We start from the raw sequence: 19958 nt of genomic DNA, 5'->3' as shown, positions 1-19958 counted from the left end.
CCCCCCAACCCCACCCCAAGGGGTAGACAACAGCAGCCAACTGCAGAAGGACGAGTGTTTGACTTGGGCTAATGAATTGCCTGGTTGAACAGAATTACATCATGCTTGTTTTCTTTAAAAGGATTTGACAGGTACTCAAATACGACGGTTGATGTTATAATTTAAACTACGACGCCACATGAGGGATCAGATAGAAAGTGTTACTGTAGATTGATAAAAATGTTACGCTGCCCAAGACATGCAGCATGTTTATTCATGAAAAGCTCATATTAAGTGATGTGCTTTGAAATCTAAGGAAAATCTACAGCTATTAAAGCCAGAACAACAGTGGCCTCTGTTTGTTCTCTTTGTCCCCGGTTAGAGGGCCAGAGAAGGAGAGGGGAAGTTGAAATGCCCTGCTGAAGTCAGCCATCAAAAGCAGGCCAGTCATGCAGACTCCTGTTTCAGAGTCTACTGAGACCGCTCCCAGGGACTCTTTGTTCCTTTTCAACCAGACTGCTGCTGTCTCCGCGCTCAGGGGGCTCACTCACCAGTGACAGCCACAGTCAGATCATACCCCCACAATCAAATACAGTTTTATTAGATCTGTCTTGCAGAGCGGCACTCCACTGCAAAAACATGTTTTGTTCTCTTTAACCTATTCCACCGGGGACACAAACCAACAGTGACACTGTCATTTGTGAGCAATGCAGTATGACTCCCTTGTGGTACAAATGTCAGATTATACCGTGCAGTACTAGTTATCCTCCCTAAATATAGCCTCTCTGGTATCATAGCCTGTCGCAAGAAATTCATGGCTTCACACACATGGCCTTTAGTGGAACCCCAGACACTGTCACAAACCTTAAGAAGTCGCCAGAATGAGACTAATTGTAAATTCATATCCGTCTGCAAACTCTCCTTGTAATTCTGAGAGGAGAGGCACCTACCCCCAGCTTGATCCTGGCTCGTAATGTGTGATGTGCACTTTTCAGTCCCTGTAGATATCAAATTGATTTGCACATGGAATTGCCATCTCTTATTAAGCTGGCATTTAAATGGCGTATTAGATTTAAACAGGCACATGTATTTGGAAGGTATGACCAGCCATGAGATGGTTTTAACCAGGGCTTTAAAACCCCTGAAAACATGCTTGATCCTGATCCTTGTTTGGTCACTGTGAGTCTAGCCTGATCAGAACCACAACCACAGAGTCCAGATGAAGCAGATTTTAATAAATCCTATAAAGCAGTGGTAATTTTGGCACCTGTTGTATATGTATATCAGTTTTTGTAAGTGAAAGTTTAGTCTCAAAGTAGTCTAAGCATTTTACAGCTGCCACCATCTTTGTTGTGTTACCGTGGATACATGCCTCATTCTTGTCAATCGCATGGTTGGTGGAAAAGACGCTGTTTATTTGTTCCCGTTCCCGTGTTTTCATTTCCTCATTTCCCCAAACTCGGGCTGTTTGAACAGAACTGCTCACTGCGCATCATTCCTGCTCACCTAGCCCTAGCATTGGCATTAGCATTAGCACAGAGCAGCAAATCATCCAGAAGCTGGATTTACTCACTTGTTCACTAAAACACTGTTCATTGTCTGGAGTTCAGCTTGAGAAGAGAAGCTAAAACACTGAATAACATCGAGATATTTCTGTAGCAAGTCGACGGTTGATCCCGACATTAATCCTGGCATTTACACATTCCTTCAAATAGCAACACAACACGGATACCCAACTTAATACTAACACTACATCCACAGCACTTGATAATGTTATGTAAGCTTACCTTTATGTAAGTAATATATTATTTCCTTAGTCCTGGTACTGGGGTCCTGGGACCACAAGGGGTCCTTATGAGGGTTCCTGGGGGTCCCCTGCAAAAGGGGAATAATTTATTTTCACTACAATTCCTTCCATTAGTAACACAATGACGGAATATATGACAATATGCTCATGGGTTTCAAACACTTTCTGTAACTAGAACATCTAAAAGCAAAATCTTATCATCTAATCTAATCATACTGGGGTCCATGGTCTAATTTGTGTCACTTTAGGGGTCCTTGATGCCAAAAAGTTTGAGAACCACTGACGTAGTCAACCGTCATTCTCATTTTCATGTAGGATACTTTCTGTTTTTTATCATAGATTTTGTTGATAAAACAATGATTGACCTGTAGTTTGATTGTTGCTTATTTAGCCATGAACATTCAGTTTTAGGGAGAGCTATTTAAGATTTGAAGCCAAGCAAGTTTTCAGGGACTTTAAATCCCAAATATTACTGGGCTATTAAACCATTAAATTACAGCACAGTTTTCTACAGAAAAAAAAGGAGTTGCTTGTGATCTGAAGGTGAGGTAAATCAAAAGCAGTCATCACTGTAACGTGATCGTCATTTCTTCTTGAAGAGCTGTTTGTTTTTCCCTCTTTTCCTCACACATGGCTTAGTATAATTCATGGGCTTTTTCATGCTGCTATCACGGGAGAGAATGAAACCCAAACAGCAGTTGAGATCATAGCCACAAAAAGTGAACAAAAACACCATGTTTTTGACTGTTTCATCCTCATGTCATTCATCTGACCAGCATTGCTCATATGCCACAGACTGAGTATGACGTATGTCCAGTGTGTCATGTCCAGCATGAGAGACAGCTTCTCGTGCACTGGCAGAAAGTTTCACTTGAAGAGGATGTAATAGATTTCTCTGACTGTTCAGTCTCAATATTTTATGGCCATTTGAGATTCTAGAAAAAGTTCTATCTCACACTTCAGACTTTATTCAAAAAAAATCTTCACTTTGTGAGTAATAAATAAAATCCTTACATTGTTAAAACAACAAAAAAAAAATCCAGAGCAATAATAATCTTATATTATTACTAAGAGGAAATCATTCAAAGCAGCATATAGTATTTTTTCTTTTCAGACATCCAGCCCTATAAATAATCAAGGCCTTCTCTGATCCCTCCGAGTAATTATCTGTGTTCTCTGACAGCCACAGGCAGCAGCAAACTGACAGGCCTCCATGAGGGAGATGTTGTGTAAATTTTATGAGTGACAAAGGAGATTAGTAGAGTGACTTTGTACATGTAACTTTGACCTCCTTGGAGCTGTGCATGCAGGAAGGTGAGCGGGAGGCAGGAGAGGAGTCACCCGAGGACTCGATTCTGTTTCATTTTGTGCCAAATCTCAATCCCACCGTCGAGATAAACACGTTAAGATAAAGTGATATAAAGATATTACATAAAGATATTGATTAGACAACAGTGATCTGACGTCAGAGATTGCCAAGTGTCAGTTGTAGTTCTTGTCTATGTAAGGAATCTCGAGCAGCGTGTATCCTTTCTCCAAAGTGTGTTTACATCAGTCTGTTGTCATATTTTGGCAGATGGTTGGGGGTATTGTGCTGAATTTGGGTGAAAGCAATAGTTTTCCACAGATATAGTGATTCTGGAGAGGCACTCATCAGTTAAATAGCAACCTGCCTCAACGATTTCTGTCTCTGAAACTCCCCCTTTATCATGCTCCTATTGTGTGCGGCTGCCGACAGACCAACCCTTAGCATTCTTTGCTCTGATTTGCCATTGATGGTCTTTCATATAGTGAGTCTGCTCGGAGAGGCTTTGGTTCCCCGTAATTACAGGGCCCGTGATTTCAGCACGTACGTATGTCTTGCCGCCGGCTCTGTGATTGTCAAGGAGATTTGATGGAGGCATCAAGCACATATGAGTGAAGGGGAACATGGTCGTGCCATCACACCCTTCTGTTTACCCAGGGTGTCAGAGGGCGGATGTCACCCTGAGAGAAAACAGAAGAGGTTGGCCTCGGTGGATTCCTCCACGTCTCTCTCTTTCTGTCTGTCTGTCTGTCTGTCTGTCTGTCTCTCTGGACGTGTTGTGGGAAGCGATGATAACAGGGCGGCTCGTAGAGTTCAGCAGCCACGCAGCGCTGCAAATCTCCCTGGCCATCTTGCACGGCTCACGCTGTTCAAACAGGTTCCACGCCGGCTTGTGTCTTGTCCTGTCAAGTGGCTGACATTCTGATTTAATCAACATCCACGCCTGCCAGATGAATTAGATCACTATCAAAAATGCACAGGGAGCACCATGTCCCTCACTTGTCAGAACCAAACTCATCTGCTCATTTATTTATTACATTCTCCATGAGAGGAGGATTGTAGCGCTGTGTGGGCTTAAGGTTGTCTGTCCTTGGTGCTTTGTTAAACTTGGATGAGCCCTGGGGACTTCTATAATTTTATCTCCGACTCACATCGTATTGAAAACACATAATGGTGGTCTGAAGAAGGAAAACAAACACGGCATTCCTTCCTCCTCTCCTCTGAACATCCGACTGTGATCTGCTCTCTGTGGAAAACCAACCAACTTCAATGTTTTAATTTCCATCCTATCTAGTTGTTAATAAATCTAAGATCCAGGTTTTCTAAATAGATACTGATATATCCTTTGTTTTTATTTGACGAATGACTGAAATGTTTAGACGTGTGTTGATTATGATTCCCATGGAACGCCACACCTATTACTCCTCTTTTTGTTTTTGTTTTTTTTTAGTTTGATGTGATGATTAAAATAAATGGGGAGGTTGAGTGCATGCTGGCAGAGCAACTGAGAGCAGCATGATAATGTAGTAACAGCTGAAAAAGGACTGATGTTGTGTTCACCTGATGGTATCAACGTTAAACTGCTCATCCCCTAAATGGAGATCATTTCTGGAACTATATGTGCTTTGTGGGGAAAATGCTGTGTCTTATGTCTATCACTGAACTCTTCATTAAATTCACTTTTCTTTTGTTCAACATTTGAAGCCACAGCAGGAGCCGCAATAGATATTGAACTGATGCTCATTGGACAATTGTGTATCAAAGTGATGGCCAAGTCTAAGACATGGGAAAAAAATCCATTTCATTTCAAGTTTAACAGAATTACTGAGCTTGATGTTGCCTGTGTATCATTGCAAGAAGGGGAGAGTACAGTATAGAGACGGTTCAGCGTGCTGCTAATGTGAGTGTATGTTGCATGAATTATCAGTGGGAGGACGGCTGTGGTTTAGCTGAGCTGAAGAGATTCAGATTGAGATGTCCACTCACGGCTCACTGGTTTGATATTTCCATCATCGACAGCAAAGGAGACTCTGACAGTTGGGCTGCACAAAGCCAGCTGTTTTCATGGTTTGAAGCGTCCTGAACGTGCACCCAAGTTGAAGGATTGGTAGGAGATTATTAACCAAAGTGACACCCAGAACACAGGCATCCACTGTTGGAAAATCACTGGGTCTCTCTCTCTCTCTCTCTCTCTCTCTCTCTCTCTCTCTCTCTCTCTAATTTTGGAGCTGCAGCAAAGTGCTCCAGCATGTTTGCGTCAAAAGTTCCAAATTGAAAAGTGTGATAAGGTAGGAGGAACATTAAAAATAGATAAACACACATCTGCGGACTAATCTGGACGTGAATAAAAAAAAAAAAAACACACACACATTCACACACACACACACACACACACACACACACAAAAAAAACAATGAACAGGGCGGGATGATAATCACAGCCATGCTTATCAAATGATTTGAGAATAAAAAGCACAGATTAGATCTATGATTGGGCCGGCAGATTGATGTCATGACATGACTGTATGATTCCTGATTTATTCAGACACGTAAACCCAGACTGTCTGGCCAAGTCTGGTCTCCATTAACAGACAGTGTTGTGCATCAGGTTCACCAACAGAAAATAAACCAGTTATTTAACTGTATTTATTTGATAATGGCATTTTAATGTTGGCCTAATTAAAAACAGTCTTTGAGTGTAGCTGTATTATCGGGATTTATGTATTGATAAACATGACCATTCAGACCTTTATTACAGGCTTTAGACTCTCATGATGTTATAACTACCTGCAGATTTATAAGTTAACACAAAGTTAATATTTCTTTCGCTTGATTCTGTGCAGAGCTCAAAGTGGACTTTTGAGTTAGTGTTGCAGTCTCTGAGGTGAAAATATTGGAGTGATTATACGCAAAAGAGAGTTAATACTTCATCCATTTTTATCACTTACTCATCCTCTAGGAATTCTGAATGAGCAAATTTATATTTCATGGGGAACAAAGTTTTCTACAAGTAGCGGCTACAAGGAAGGTAACCAGAGAAAAAAATAAAAACACATTGTAAACTACTTGTGCAGCCGGAATCCAAATTTCATGCATCTAATTGTATGTTATAGGCAAATTCAAAGAAGCTCTCATTTAGCAAAATTCACCAAATTCCCTTGGAGATATTAAGATAGAGAGAGTTCACTTACAATTCTGCAACATTTCTCTTTCTGTAACATTGCAGCTGCTTGTAAGGGGAGTAAAGAAAGCCCTTTATATATCAAACTCAGAAAATCACATCATGGTTTAGTTGGGATGAGCAGACAAACACCTGAAGCTTGAATTATGCCGACTGAGTATAAGTTCTTACAGACATTTTGACATTGTTTTGCTGTTGTTAAAATTGTTCTTTGGTAAACTTTATTTTGACAGCCACCTACTTGTCCTTTCATCCAAATTTTGATTACTTCCAGAATAATCTGATGGAGGGCAGTTACGACACACAAAATACCTGATAGAGCGCGTACTATTAAGGCTTATAACCACAGCGGCCCGGGTTTGAATACGACCCGTGGCCCTTTGCATGTCATCCCCTCTCTCCCTCCCTCTGCCCCACAAAAATATATATATTTCTTGTACTTTACCTACAATATTAAACACAAATTTGTAAACATTGTAATCTGGGAGGTTTTTTTTCAACTGGGGCCGCTCCAACATAAATATGCTAATTTTAAGTCTGTGAGGACTTACTGCTGTTGTCTATACCTCCAAATCAATGATGAAAGTATTTTTCTTAGCTTTCCTATCAAGGTACCAGCTCTCATTTCACATTTTATGATTACTATAAACTTTCCTTTTTCTGTATTCGACTACAACTGGGGATTATTATGTGTCAATTGAATAATAGTCTGTGCAGAGTGGGTGCTGCTTCATTGTTCTCCCATCCAGGTCAAGTTTGGGTCATTCCTGAATCTGATCTGAAAAATGTAACAATCTTCGGTGATGCTTCATACATGCACTGTAAAGAAAAGGAAAAAAAAAGGTATTTGGCTTCCCTGGATCAGCATTCTTTTCAGGCCTGTGTGCGGGAGTGAAAATACAATATCGTTTTGGAAGATTCCTCACATTCATCTTTGAATGAGCCTCTCTAACCTAACCCTCACTTTGAGCCACCTCACAAAGAAGAAAGAAAAAAAAAAATCCGGGAGGTTTAGGAAGAAATGAAACCCCCAGCGCTGCTCACTCATCTAAGAAACATTAAATGTACGGTTTGTTTACCCGCATGTGCACTTATGAATCCCAGGGGTGCCGCAACCTGTGTATAACTCACCCTTAGGGCCTTGGAGTATTTTTCACTATGAAATGAAATTTTATAACATGCGAGATTAGCCGACACTAATGCAAGGTCAAAAATAATAGAATCAATAGGCAGGCTTGGCGATGTTAACATTTACAGAAAATAATAGGCTGAAAAGCGCTGTTGAAAACAGAATGAAATGAGTCTCTGCAGAATTCTTATTGATGGCTTTTCATTATTTCTAATAATTTGACTTTCTTTTGTGTGCTGTTGCCGGGGGTATGGCCCTTGCTGTGGTGCTATGGTTTATCTCTGTATGTGTAGGTGTTTGTGTGTGGACGCGTGTGCGGACGTGCGCTTGTGCTTTTATGTGTACACGCACACGTTCCTTTTTTTTTTTTTTATGGTCAATAAACTGCTATTTTCTGCCAAAGTCTCTGAGCTGCTGATCAGATCTCTGGTCGTGGTGCAGCAGTGGCTGCTTTGGAAGATGAATCTCGGCGGATCGGCCAACTTCTTGTAGATCTGAGCCTCATGTCACAGTCAGAAATGTTTCACAATGCAAGATGTTTATTGCCTCTGACACTGCTCACTCCTTCAAAGGATGGGGCCGACATGAAATGAAGTGTCCAAGATAAACCCAAGTGAGAGTTGTGTGACCCCGTGTTTTATGGCCTATTGGAGTATTTGCAGTATCTGCAGCTAATTCAAGTGTGATTACAGGGGGGGGTCTGAGATCCCTCTCCAATATAACCCCACTCACTGCTATTGTCTTTCTCTCAGACTAATGAAAATAATGGTTATGAATGTTTTTGGTGCACTTTGATTGTCACATCAACTGTTTTTATTGCTGTCATTATGGTTTAACATCGCACTGTTAATTCTGTTAATTAAAAAGCTGATTGCTTTTGCTAGTCTGTGATCTCCATTTGGTGAGTCCATATGGTAGAGATTGCTTGTTGTAAATTTCAATGAAGCCTTATCACAGCGTCGCTATGTATAATCAAGCCGTACAAATGCTTGAATTGTCTAGAAACCCCTCTTCCACCACCCACCCCCATCACCCTCCCCTCGCAACTCTTGTCCACAACTTTCACTCAAACTACCATTTCTTTAAACGGCTTCGGTTTGGAATCATTACAGAGATTACAGGGTCATTGTTTGTTAGCAAAGTAAGCACATTTAAATGCACACAGCACAATACATGATATCTGATTTAAACAAAAACCTCAGTGTCCATTTAGGAGTGACTCTTTTTCCATTCTTAGATGACCACACTAAGCGAAACGCTGCAGTCATTTACTGAAGATGCAAACTGACAGAACACAGATGAAGGAAGCTGCATTTAAAAGCAATCTGGTGTGTTTTACGCACCAAGAAGCAGTTAATTAGTAGCCACCAAGCTCTTTGGCATTCAAACAGTACCACTCAAATACACATTACAATTTAAAATACATGTAAGAACTGGATTTGTTGTTTCGGGGTTTCTGCAGGTTTCAACGTGTTAAATTTAAGACTTCTTGAGACCTTTTTAAGACCTCTACGACTTCAAAAGGTTGTTTGAGGGTTAAGGCTGGTTTTACGGTTCAGGTTACAATTAAGTTTAGGTTAAGCGTAGAGTTAGAGTCAGGATTAAGCATTAATTTGTGAAGGGGTAAAAGGCTAGGGAATGTGTTATGTCAATGACTGTCCTCACAACTACAGAAACACCAATGTGTGTGGGTGTTACGGGAGTTGCAGGAGTTACAATACTGGGTGATGACTTCCCATTCAACTCTAATGACTTCATACCCTTAAGTTCTTAATTTTAGCGTTGTCTTGCACAAGGTGCAGCGGGTCTCATATTTGTTATTTTCAACTAAGCCAGATTCACTGAACTTGCACTTACCCATGTTAGATGAAAGTAACGTTTACAGAAACAATTTTAACTTATTACGTCTAGAAGTTGCCTCATTAGCCCACCAAAACACCGTATAGCGATACACTAGCTAGGTGTGCTGCACAGTTTTGCATTAGTGGTTTTTGGTTCCAAGTTGTTTTTGTTACAGCGGGATCAATACAGATTTTTCCCAAAAACACATTTAAGAGAGAGACTGAGGTTAATGCAACTTTATGAAAGTAACATTCATAATCCAATCAATTTTAAAGACCTGTCAAAATTGTAGTTAAGACATTTTAAGACATTAAATTCAGATTATAGGAGTTCAGACTTCTAAAGATTCTTTAAGAGACCCACAAAAACCGTGTGTTTGCTTTTGAGAAGTCCCTGCCTCCCCTCCTCTGTCTGTACACAGACTGAGTGATTACCTAAAGAACAGATTGGATTCGTTCTCGGACATCAGGATATAAATGTTACACTAAATATGGAAGCACGGGAGCCAGAAAAACTACATAAGGTTTTTCACAAACTTGGTAGAAATTAAAATCTAAATTGTGCTGACATTTACACAAGTGTGTGTGTGAGGTTTGTTTTTTACCAGACCAGATGTACTGGGACCTGCTGTCAGCTGGATCAAAGCCTTGTTTCCTGTATCTGTCCTTTGGGCAGGTTTTATACATAAAGACATCAGAGTTGGGATGTACTGGCCTCTGCTAGAACTCAGACTGGAATTAAAACGCCACAAACATGTCTTCCCATGCAAATTGTAAAATTCTTAACTTAAAAGTTTGTCAATACTACATTCCCTGCAACCACACAAAATTCTACCTGATATCAGAGCCCATTTAACATCTGTCCATGTTGCCAACCCCCCCTCAATCTGACTACATATATCTCTATTCTAAACAGAGGAGATCTCATGATTCATGGGGCGACGTAAAACACACCATTCTGGGTGAGCCACATAACTCTTGTCATTGCAGGTCTTTGAATTCTTGACAAAGCTTTTGCTAAATGATGTCCTCATGCGTGTGGAATGCCCAGTGTTTACAGAAGAGACGGGGAGAGGGTGCACTCACGGACACGTCTGCCCCCATCAAGCCTGCTTGGGAGTGGACGTCTATCAGTTCAGAAGTCAGCAACTCGCACGAGTCATCCATTCCTCACTCTCATTCCCCCTGACAGGCCGCGGCTCTGTCTCTTCTCCGCAGTATTTACAGCGGTGGAATCTGTTTATGTCACACAGATGTAAATGTTTATACTTGACGAACGCTGGCTGAGTTTTTACAGTCCGAAAAAGATGTGTACAGTTTTGAATGTGTGGAGATAGTTTAGCTTAATTTACTGTCATCATTAGGAATGTGAGATCTGTCTCAGACGCCGGGCTATTGGTTTTAAAGTATGGTGCCAGGTTTACATGTTTAATAGTGGTCTGTTTGTAGTGCCAGACCCAGCAGCATCCTTGTTAGGCTCTCGTTTGCAAATGCCAGCTGATGTGGAATAAATTAGATGGTTTATAGTTTGTTTTTTTTTATTTCACACATGAATAAGTTTCTTAAAGCTTTTTTTCTGCAACCACATGCTCAAATTCAGTTTTGTAGAATTAAAGTACAACAAAATGAACTGGTAGGTATCATGTACAGTACATTACTGGTCTAAAGTTATCCATAAGTGAGTGTGATGACCATAATGGAAATCTGGACAGAGTGTTATTACCAGGTGATATTTTGGTGAAAGAGAAGAGGGGCAATAACACCTTTAGGCAGAGCACTGCAGTCTTAATTTGTTAAAGCCATTGTCCTGAGCTCTTTTCAGAAGGCGAGCTATTTATCATTTAGGCGGCCGTTATTTTTAATGAGTCTGTTATCATTCATTTTAGGGCATCCCACCTTTCCCTGACACGGATAGTATTTCTTTTTATATAGGACATAGGATTTATGTCTCCCTCTCCTCTCTGCCTCTCTGCCTCTCTCCCCTGGCTGGGAGCTGTCAGCTGGATGGCAGTTTGGGAAGGTGCAGTGGTGCACTGCCCTCCACCACCAAGCACACAGGGGCCACGGGGCTCATAGAGCTCACACCATAACCTGCCTTTGTGAAATCACTTACACGACAGAAAATGTGTCCATAATATGGCCCTATTCTTCTTTCTGTTCTTTACAGAGGGTGTCACCAGCAGAGGACGTGAAACACTTTTCAGTTTTTAAACAAACTTACACAAACTGGCCACAGGTTCAACTACTATCATTTTGTATCCGTGTAACAAAATACATTCATGGAATTGGAAATTAAAGTCTCTGAAAGCTGAAAATCAGCAGCTCTAGACTGAGAAGAGGACCCAGCCTCAGCCTTGACTTGCCCCAGTAACTCTAAAGGTAACTCATTCAAACAGTATCTGTGATAGCTGCTGCAACAGATCCATGAGTCTGAATCACATACAGAAAAAACGCTGCACAGCAACTTCTGAAACTCAGAGACGGGGTTTTATAACTCTGCAAAGTTCTCACAGTGGCAATCACTTTATTTTTCACGAATGTGGGCATGCATGTATTTGATTGGCCAATGCACTTCTTTGCTAGATGGCGAAACTTAAGCCAAGTTCAACTTTGTTGCCAGGCAACCAAGTTTATACATTTATATTTAATAGTATATATTAAGCAGAGCTGCTTTTCACACTGACAGAGTAGTATGAACTCTGCACTCGTCCCACTATTCAGCAAAAATAATATCCAGTTAACAAAACAATTTTATTAACTTTTGTTACTCACGCAAGATTAAAGGAGCCATGCGTTTTTGCTATTGCTACAAACATCAGCATTAACAGCTGTTTACCAACCAGTCTGGAATAAATGTTGCAAGTTCAGCATCAAACTTCCTTCCTTCACTCACACTCACAAGTTAGCACGCTAACCAGCTAGCCTTGGCCTGTCGCATCACTTTCCGATAGCGACTCACTGTAGCCTCCCGTCTGCTCTGAAGACATAGCGCTGCTCACAGGACGTATTATAACCTCTTGTCTTGTAAACACAACAATGGCCGAAGCTACTGTCAAGCGACAATCACCAACACCCGAAAAACCATATTCGGCAGCAGGGAAAACTGACAAATAGCTCCTGAAAAAAATCCAAACTCTAAAAAAAAAAAAATTCAGACACAAACCGGATACTTGAAAAGAAAAGAATCTCACTACCTGCAAGTTGCGGACATGTCAAAACTGCTGCCGTTGTTACTTTTCTTACCTGTAGGTGCCGCCAGTTGGTCGGGACATACAGTTCTGATATTGAGCGCTGCAGATCTACTTACACCAAACACTACACTACATTACATTACTTACTTAGACCACCGATGGTCATCTTGTCCAACTTTTCAGTTCAAACCAGGGCTCTACAAAGTTTATTGTGAATGTCTGAGACAATATGAACTTAATTATTTAAATTCAGTACCTGTTTCTTTAGGTTATTGCTGTTATTAGAACATCATGATGTCACACTGCTGAAATAAATGTGCATTTACTTTTACTGTAACTAAGTGGCTCCTAAATAAAAGTGCATGTCTTGGTCATGCTAACATTAGATGTGTTTGTACTTCTACTTTACTAAATGTTGGGCTATGATGCCTGTGTTGATCCAGGCCATATGTAGCGCTGGCACCAAACTGAAATGGCAGGTGAAAGAATGTGCACTTGGCATTTCGCTCACTATCTCAGATGCACACACACACACACACACACACACACACACACACACACACACACACAGACACACAGAAACACACACACACACACAGGACATTGGCTCAAAATTTCCTGCTATAACAGAAATGACCCGACAGGTTTTGCACAGCAAGATGTTTTCTGCTCTACTACACTTTTGGGTGGTGGTATCAGGATGTCCGCTCAGCGCCAACACTTCCTCAGCTCCTCACAACATCATATGCCACAGCTATATCTTACTACTCAGGCCTCAACAGAATTCATATGCGCAATTCTACATGTGAAAACACGTGTTAATCTGCCAGACGATGCTTCCAGCGAAGGCCTGAGATGTGAAGTGGGATAAAGTAACAGACTAAGGCGCCCTTCATTGAAAGTTACTGCCAGGCAGCCGGGGGTAATACATCACAGCTTTTGTGAGGACAATGCTCCGAAGCCGGATCCAAGTACAGATGCATCATAGTTGCACAGTGAGCATTTTGTTACAAATAATGTTGTCATCAATTTTCATCTTTTGTTTAAACATATTAGTCTTTTGGACAAGATAGGTCATATTTCAGCAGGTTGATAAATTTTCTCCCCTCTCCTCTTCACAGAATGTGCACTTAATTAATTACACAACCTTTAATTGGACAGATTATTCCTAATGGTGGTACAGTGCTAAATGTACAAACTCTGAGAGGGCTCACAAGTAATTATTTTAATGCCACTTTCTCAGCTAGCTGTAATCAGTATATTTCAAATAATTAGTATTTTTCATAGGCTAAGGTACGGACACTCTAAAATAGACAAATTACATTTACATTTGTGTGCTGGAGTTTTTGCAGCTGATCCCTCATCTACTGCATCATTTCCATGTGCTGAGGCTGTACATTGCTGAGGGGTGTATGATCACCCTTTGATATTTTACGATATCTGGCGGTATTACCTCCTGTTTAATTACCTCAGTAATGTGCATTGATGTACATGATGGATTTTTACGGAAGCCCACTTCTTAACTATCGGATGCGGCGGCATGAATGATCGTCGCTGCCGCAGTGGTCTTAAGAGATAAATTAATAATTGTGATAGAGGAAGCAGAATACAATTAGCAAATGCGTCTGCGGTTAGCTAAAGAAGACAAACACAAACACGCTCACATGCTGTTGCATCACTTAAACTGCTTATATCAATGGATCATTTCATTTCATGTCACTTCTGACTTGGGTAATTCAGGCAAAAGAAGCTCTTTACATCAATTTAACTAAAGATCACCAATAATCTTATGAGCATTCCCACTCTGCTCTGCTCTGGAGGTGGAACAATTTAAAGAGGAAAAAGGGGGAATGATGGCACAGTTAAAACTTCACAGCTTGACTGCGAGATAAGGAGAGAGTGGTTGAACTAATGGCCGAGGCCCGGTTTTGAGGGTGCCTAGGCCTCAAAGTCATATAATTCAAAGCATGCAACGCCGGCCTTGCACTCATTACCATGACTGATCATACTGTCTACCAGTATCCTGCCCGCCTGGCACCCAGGACCTGCAGGTGGTACTTTATCTAATGTCCGTGTCGATTTCTCACGGAAAAATTTTCTTCTTGCTAAGCAGTCTGAAATCACTGCTTGGCAAGGAACAAAAGAGCAGAAACAATGCACTCAAATGAATAGTTGAACAACTGCATACAGCTTCTGTTTGTCAAGAAAACACAATGCAGCTGTACTGGGGTATATCAATTTGTTGTTTTATTGTTAGAAAGAAAAGAAAGGACTGTTCTTTTTCCAGTTGTAGTGGACAATATAATACCACCAAGTGTATTTCATGTATTTTTATGTATGTTTTTGCGGTGAGCGGCCAAATACCCCACCGCGCATTCCATCTTGACAAACCCTGATTTCATATATCTAAGTGCTCAAATGCCCAAAAATCATGCGTCACCGACCATCATTCTTCCCTCTCCAGCATCCATAGATCTTTTTTTTTTTTTTTGTTTTCCCCTCATTCTCCCCCTCTGTCTCTTGTCCTTCTCTTTTATTGCTTTGTACAGCAAAGCACCATTACTGATCCTTTCCAAAGCACAAACTAAAAATCTATCCCGTTGTCATTTGCTGCACCGTGCCATCTATCATCGGGGGTGCTTGGCAGCGTCTCCATACGAGAGAGGAGGTGCTGGAACAGGAGGCAGAGTCAAGGACTTTCACGCGCAACAAAAAACTTGTCACAATTATTTATGGCTCTTGCTGGGACACATAATAGGACACATCAAACTGCTGTTTTTTTGTGTGATGAGCGCCCTCACATCGCTGGCTCCCTTGTCGAAGTGGGTCACAGGCATCTCTTGCCTTACACATACAATTTCCAAGACAATGGCGGAGCACTTGGGGAAGTGACAGTGACAAATACTGGAGCCCCCACGGAAAGCTGGGCAGGCTGTTACATGAGTGATTGCGCCAATAATCATGCGGAGTTGTCACGTGTCTGTGGAGCAGGAGGGAGATGGGCAGCAGGGGTGGCAGGGGGTGGGAAGAGACAGAGCAAGAGAGGAGAGGGAGAGTGAGAGAGAGAGAGAGAGAGAGAGAGAGAGAGAGAAAGGGGGAGAGAGGGAGTGTGTGCGACTAAGACAGGGAGGAGCTGGGGGAGCAGCAGGCCTGTGTAGAGAAGTGGCTAACAGGTCCTGGCAAATCATTTTTTATTTCCTTATCATCCATCTCCCACTTCCTCCCCTCAGATGAGTTGCTGCTAAATGACTGTCACTTTGGACGGTGCTGTGATATGTTCTGCTGTAGCGCCCGTAATTGGGAAGGGGTCACCAGTGCCTGTTTCTCTGTGTGACCTTTCTTAAACTCGGCCGCCCAGGGAATTGGGCAGAGCCTCAGATTAAATTACTTCTCCAGCGCCTCGGCCCTTCACCTTAAGTGCTGGCACTTGGCTCCAGTTCATGGGAAAGAAGCCCCTTGTTCTCGCTTCAGCGCTTCAGGCGCCAAATGCAGACTTGCCCGGTTTGCCAGCCTGAGCTAACAGGAGAGAGGAGAGAGCGTCGGCCTGTGCTGTGGACGTACGGCTGAAAAACTCTGTCTTTACATGGTACCTACAGATCCTCTTCCACATCAAAATGTGGAACTGTATCAAACTGAGTCACACTGAACACTTCCTGGAGGGATGTCCACAGCAAAACTGGAATAAACAGTCAATTTTTTGGCCAGATAATATAGGATGTAGCATAATATGCAGGCTAAAGTACTTTCTTTGTTTCTTATGTTAGTTTCTGCTGTGAGTAAACAACAACATAGAGTTAAATGTGAAATCATCATTTGGCTGTCAACAGTGTACCCCCACCTCCTCCCTCCCGTCACCACTTAAAAAATGGCACATTGACCTGACACAGCAATGTGAGGAGAGAGGCAGCTATTCACTGCTCTGTTAGATATGATATAATGAGACGCCACCGCTCTGAAAGACTGACAGAAGAAAAAACACCACCCAATTGTTCTCCAAACATTGTGAGGACGTCTAAATAAAAATGTCACATTTTGGCTCGCTATCATGCAAATTAATGGCATATCTGGCTGTAAAATAGACATTATGTGAAATCAAATCATCTCAGAAGACATAAAAATGCTCTGATCAAGTGTTCGTCCTCCCCTTTGAGAGCCTTCAACAGCTCGACTACCTCCTCAATTACTTTGGGTGTCAACAGACAGCTATCTGCAATGAGGGCATGTTTTCCCACATAATGACAACTGATAGCTGGTGTCAGACAGGTTATGCTTTTCAATTTGTGTCTGGCAATAATAACAATTACAGCTCATGCAAGTCCTCATTACCTTACAGTATGAATTCATTTTGCTGTGCATATTTCCCAAAACACTCATCCCCACGCCCGTCATCTGAGACAGACAGGCAGACAGCAGGCAGGACAACAGAGGATGGAAAACAAAATGGGAAACTTTGTTGTCGTCGACCTTTGACTTTGAGAAGAATCAGTGCAGCCAGACCAGCCTCTGATTCACTTTGGCTGCTCGTGTACTTGATGCTGTTCTGTCCACTAATCCATAAATAGAATAATTGATTTGGAAAATATTGCAATATTTGGCTTTTCAGAGATACAGATTCTCCAGTTAGTGGAGAGGATTTTGTTGCTGTTTAACTAATTATGATCAAAGTCTATTATCATTATTTCAGCATGTCTGCAACAAGCTCTTGGCAGTGGACACACAGGTTGTGTGGTGAAGCTTTTGAATCATCTTATACTGACAAATATATGCAATGCATTTCAGAACACATTCCAGATTATATGCTATATTATGTGTTTTACAGTAAAAAGTGACAGTACTGGGACTATATCAAGCAAGAGTTTCAAGTGAAGTTTGAAACAACAACTTCACAGGTTGCAAATAAATGGTGTGAATTCAGCTTGTCAACATCAACACCAAATTTGCAGGCTAATACTGAAAGCTGTATCAGCAGGTTTGCTTTGTCAGAAGGCAGATCTACTTAGCTACTACAGTGATAAATTTGTACACAAAAAAATATGGATGAAGTTTCATTTAAAAAGTTCCAATTTTGTCTGATAAAAAGTCAAAAATTTAGGTTTGAAAATAAGAGACAGAAAATCCAACCCTCAGCCGGCTGACCAGTGGTGTAACTTCATCACTCACTCAGTCACTCAGTCAGTCACGGACATTCACACTTGCCCAGCTGTTGCGGTCCAGCCAAAAAGTTAAATTGAAATTAGCATTCATATTTTGTAATAAACTATTATATATGTCATTGATGTTTGTTTTGACTTGTTCACTTGTTTCTAAATTGTAGTCAATATAATTTATATTTCTTTAAACAAAAATGGGGAGAATTTGATTTTCTGTTCAACTTTAGTGATTAAGAAAGTTATTAGGCGAAGTGTGAAGTGTGCCATGTACTCACATTATATGGCTTCTGGGTAATTAAGTCCTTAAAAAACCAACTGCTGTAATATTCTTTGACTTTGGGTTGCCAGAGTCTGAAGTGGCCCAGTAAAGCGTTATTTAATTATTTGAGAATTAGAATTAGAGCAGAGAATTATTCCAGTGATTGGTGGCGCCAGCATAAAAGGCAAATGTCTAAAAATAAAGTCACTGTCCTTAATTTGTTTGGTTACCTTTAATTTTGTGTTTGTCCTAAAGTGTATCTAAAGTCTCAGTCTGGATCTGCACAATAAATAAAACAACTCTGTGACTGGTGGATTCAAGCTACACAAACTCTTGTGGCCTCAACCCTTTGGTCATCCCTGTGGGAAATGCTGCCAACTCTCTCTTAATACATGAAAATATAATGTTCTACACTGGCTGAACAGCTTTAAAAGTGGGTCATTATAGCTACAGCACATCCGTAAACAGTAAAAGATGGCTGAGTTGAGGGTCATTGCTTCTGTCACTGAGCTGCAGCCTCTCATTTTCTCTGTCTGGCATCTAGCCCTATAAGTCACTGCCCTCAGTCTGGAAACTGGCTTGGCATATACAACAAACACAGACATGTCTGGGCTCCACTCAGCACTCCATGATACAAAGCCCACCCACTCTGAAGAGCTTGTTTTCATGCTATGGCATGAGCAGTGAGGTATTGTCCATCTGACAGAAATTTCCCACAAAAAAAGTTATTCCAGGAGAAACATTAACCTGTTCATCAAGTTTCTATCTTTGTATCTGCACTTCTCACCTCTCCACCGCTCCTCTGCATGAGAACTTCCATTCGCAAAACTTCCCCTCCAAGAAATATCACATTTTACTGCAGATGTCAATCATGTTTTTTGGCCACAATCCAAATCCGAGTTTTTTAACATTGGATAAATAGCGAGTCCAATCCAATACTAGCAGTTATCTAAATATGTGTCTGACACATTAAAATAGTAAGTGTAACAACTAAATGGCACACCTTATTTTTCACAAGCTACTTGATCCAAACTCTGAAGGTCCCAATTCAAAACTATTACATTTATAACCTAAAATTATTGATATGATTTGAGAAAAGTTTAAGTGGGAGAATGTGACTGCTGAAATTCACATGATGCAGTCAGCTTGAGAGAAGACATTCACTCCGTTAGCGTTGTTGGGACAACAGAAACACTCAGTCCATTCACGATTTGTACAGTGTTGTTACAGACTGGAGGTTCTTCCCTTATGAATGATATTACGGAGTCCACACACTGGCTTGTAGGGAGCATTTTAACCAGATAACAACCAACTTTAATTTTGTCCTCTCATTATGTTACGTAAAAATTTTGTAAGCTCTTTGCTAATATGAACAAGAGAGAAGTGATAACAGAATTGTTACTGTCGGAGTTTAGCAAATATTTTTCTTTATTTTTACAGCTGTGCTTTGAGCTAAATGCTACCATGTTCACCATCTTAGTTTAGCGTGTTACAATGTTAATTAACACCAAACACAAAGTACAGCTGAGGCCAAATGAAATGTCATTAGTTTGCAGGTATTTGATGATAAAAGTAGTGGACATATTTAAATTTTGTCCTGATAATGGTGCAAGACAAGAAGTTAAGAAATTTAATTCATCGTAAGGAGGATTTGAATGTAATATCATGGCAATCCATCCAATAATTGTTGAGAAAATTGAGAAAACTACAACGGTGAACCTCATGTTGGCAATAGAGAGAAAATCAGGAATCACAGAAGTCAGTAGGATTCATCCTCTGGGGACTGTGAATTTATGTAGAAAATCCATCTATTTAGTTTGGATCAAAGCGATGGAACAAACCAACCAACCGGCCCACTGACACACCAACACTGCTGCTGGCAGGGATAAATAACTTACCGCACAAAGCCAAGACTAAACCCAGTCCTTATGTACCTGCCTGAGGTGCTCTACTCATCCCTGAAAGAGGATGATGTGACTTTTTGCTGACCTCACCTCACTTGAACAAGAACCGGTTGATGCTGGGGCCATGAACCTGGGGTGTTGCTACTCACTGTGCCACCCTGCTGTCCCTGTGCTGTACTGACCACACGGCTGTAATTTGGTTCCGGTCCATC

At 41.1% G+C, this 19958-nt stretch overlaps 1 long non-coding RNA gene across 1 annotated transcript in view; it reads right to left on the bottom strand.

Annotated features, from left to right (window-relative positions):
* Positions 1-1772: 1772 nt before the first annotated feature.
* Positions 1773-19958, bottom strand: part of LOC147817637 (uncharacterized) — a 36684-nt gene continuing 18498 nt past the window's right edge. Inside the window, exon 3 of the long non-coding RNA XR_015436197.1 lies at positions 1773-1854. This is a non-coding gene — a long non-coding RNA (uncharacterized LOC147817637). The remainder of the gene's footprint in view (positions 1855-19958) is intronic.

This window comes from Seriola lalandi, unplaced genomic scaffold, assembly GCF_002814215.2.
Source record: "Seriola lalandi dorsalis isolate HSWRI2012SDOR001 ecotype SW California unplaced genomic scaffold, Sedor1 jcf7180002054927, whole genome shotgun sequence".
Classification (NCBI taxonomy): Eukaryota; Metazoa; Chordata; class Actinopteri; order Carangiformes; family Carangidae; genus Seriola; species Seriola lalandi.
The sequence above is the reverse complement of the archived record's forward strand: the minus strand, read 5'-3'. Positions and strand labels throughout refer to the sequence as shown.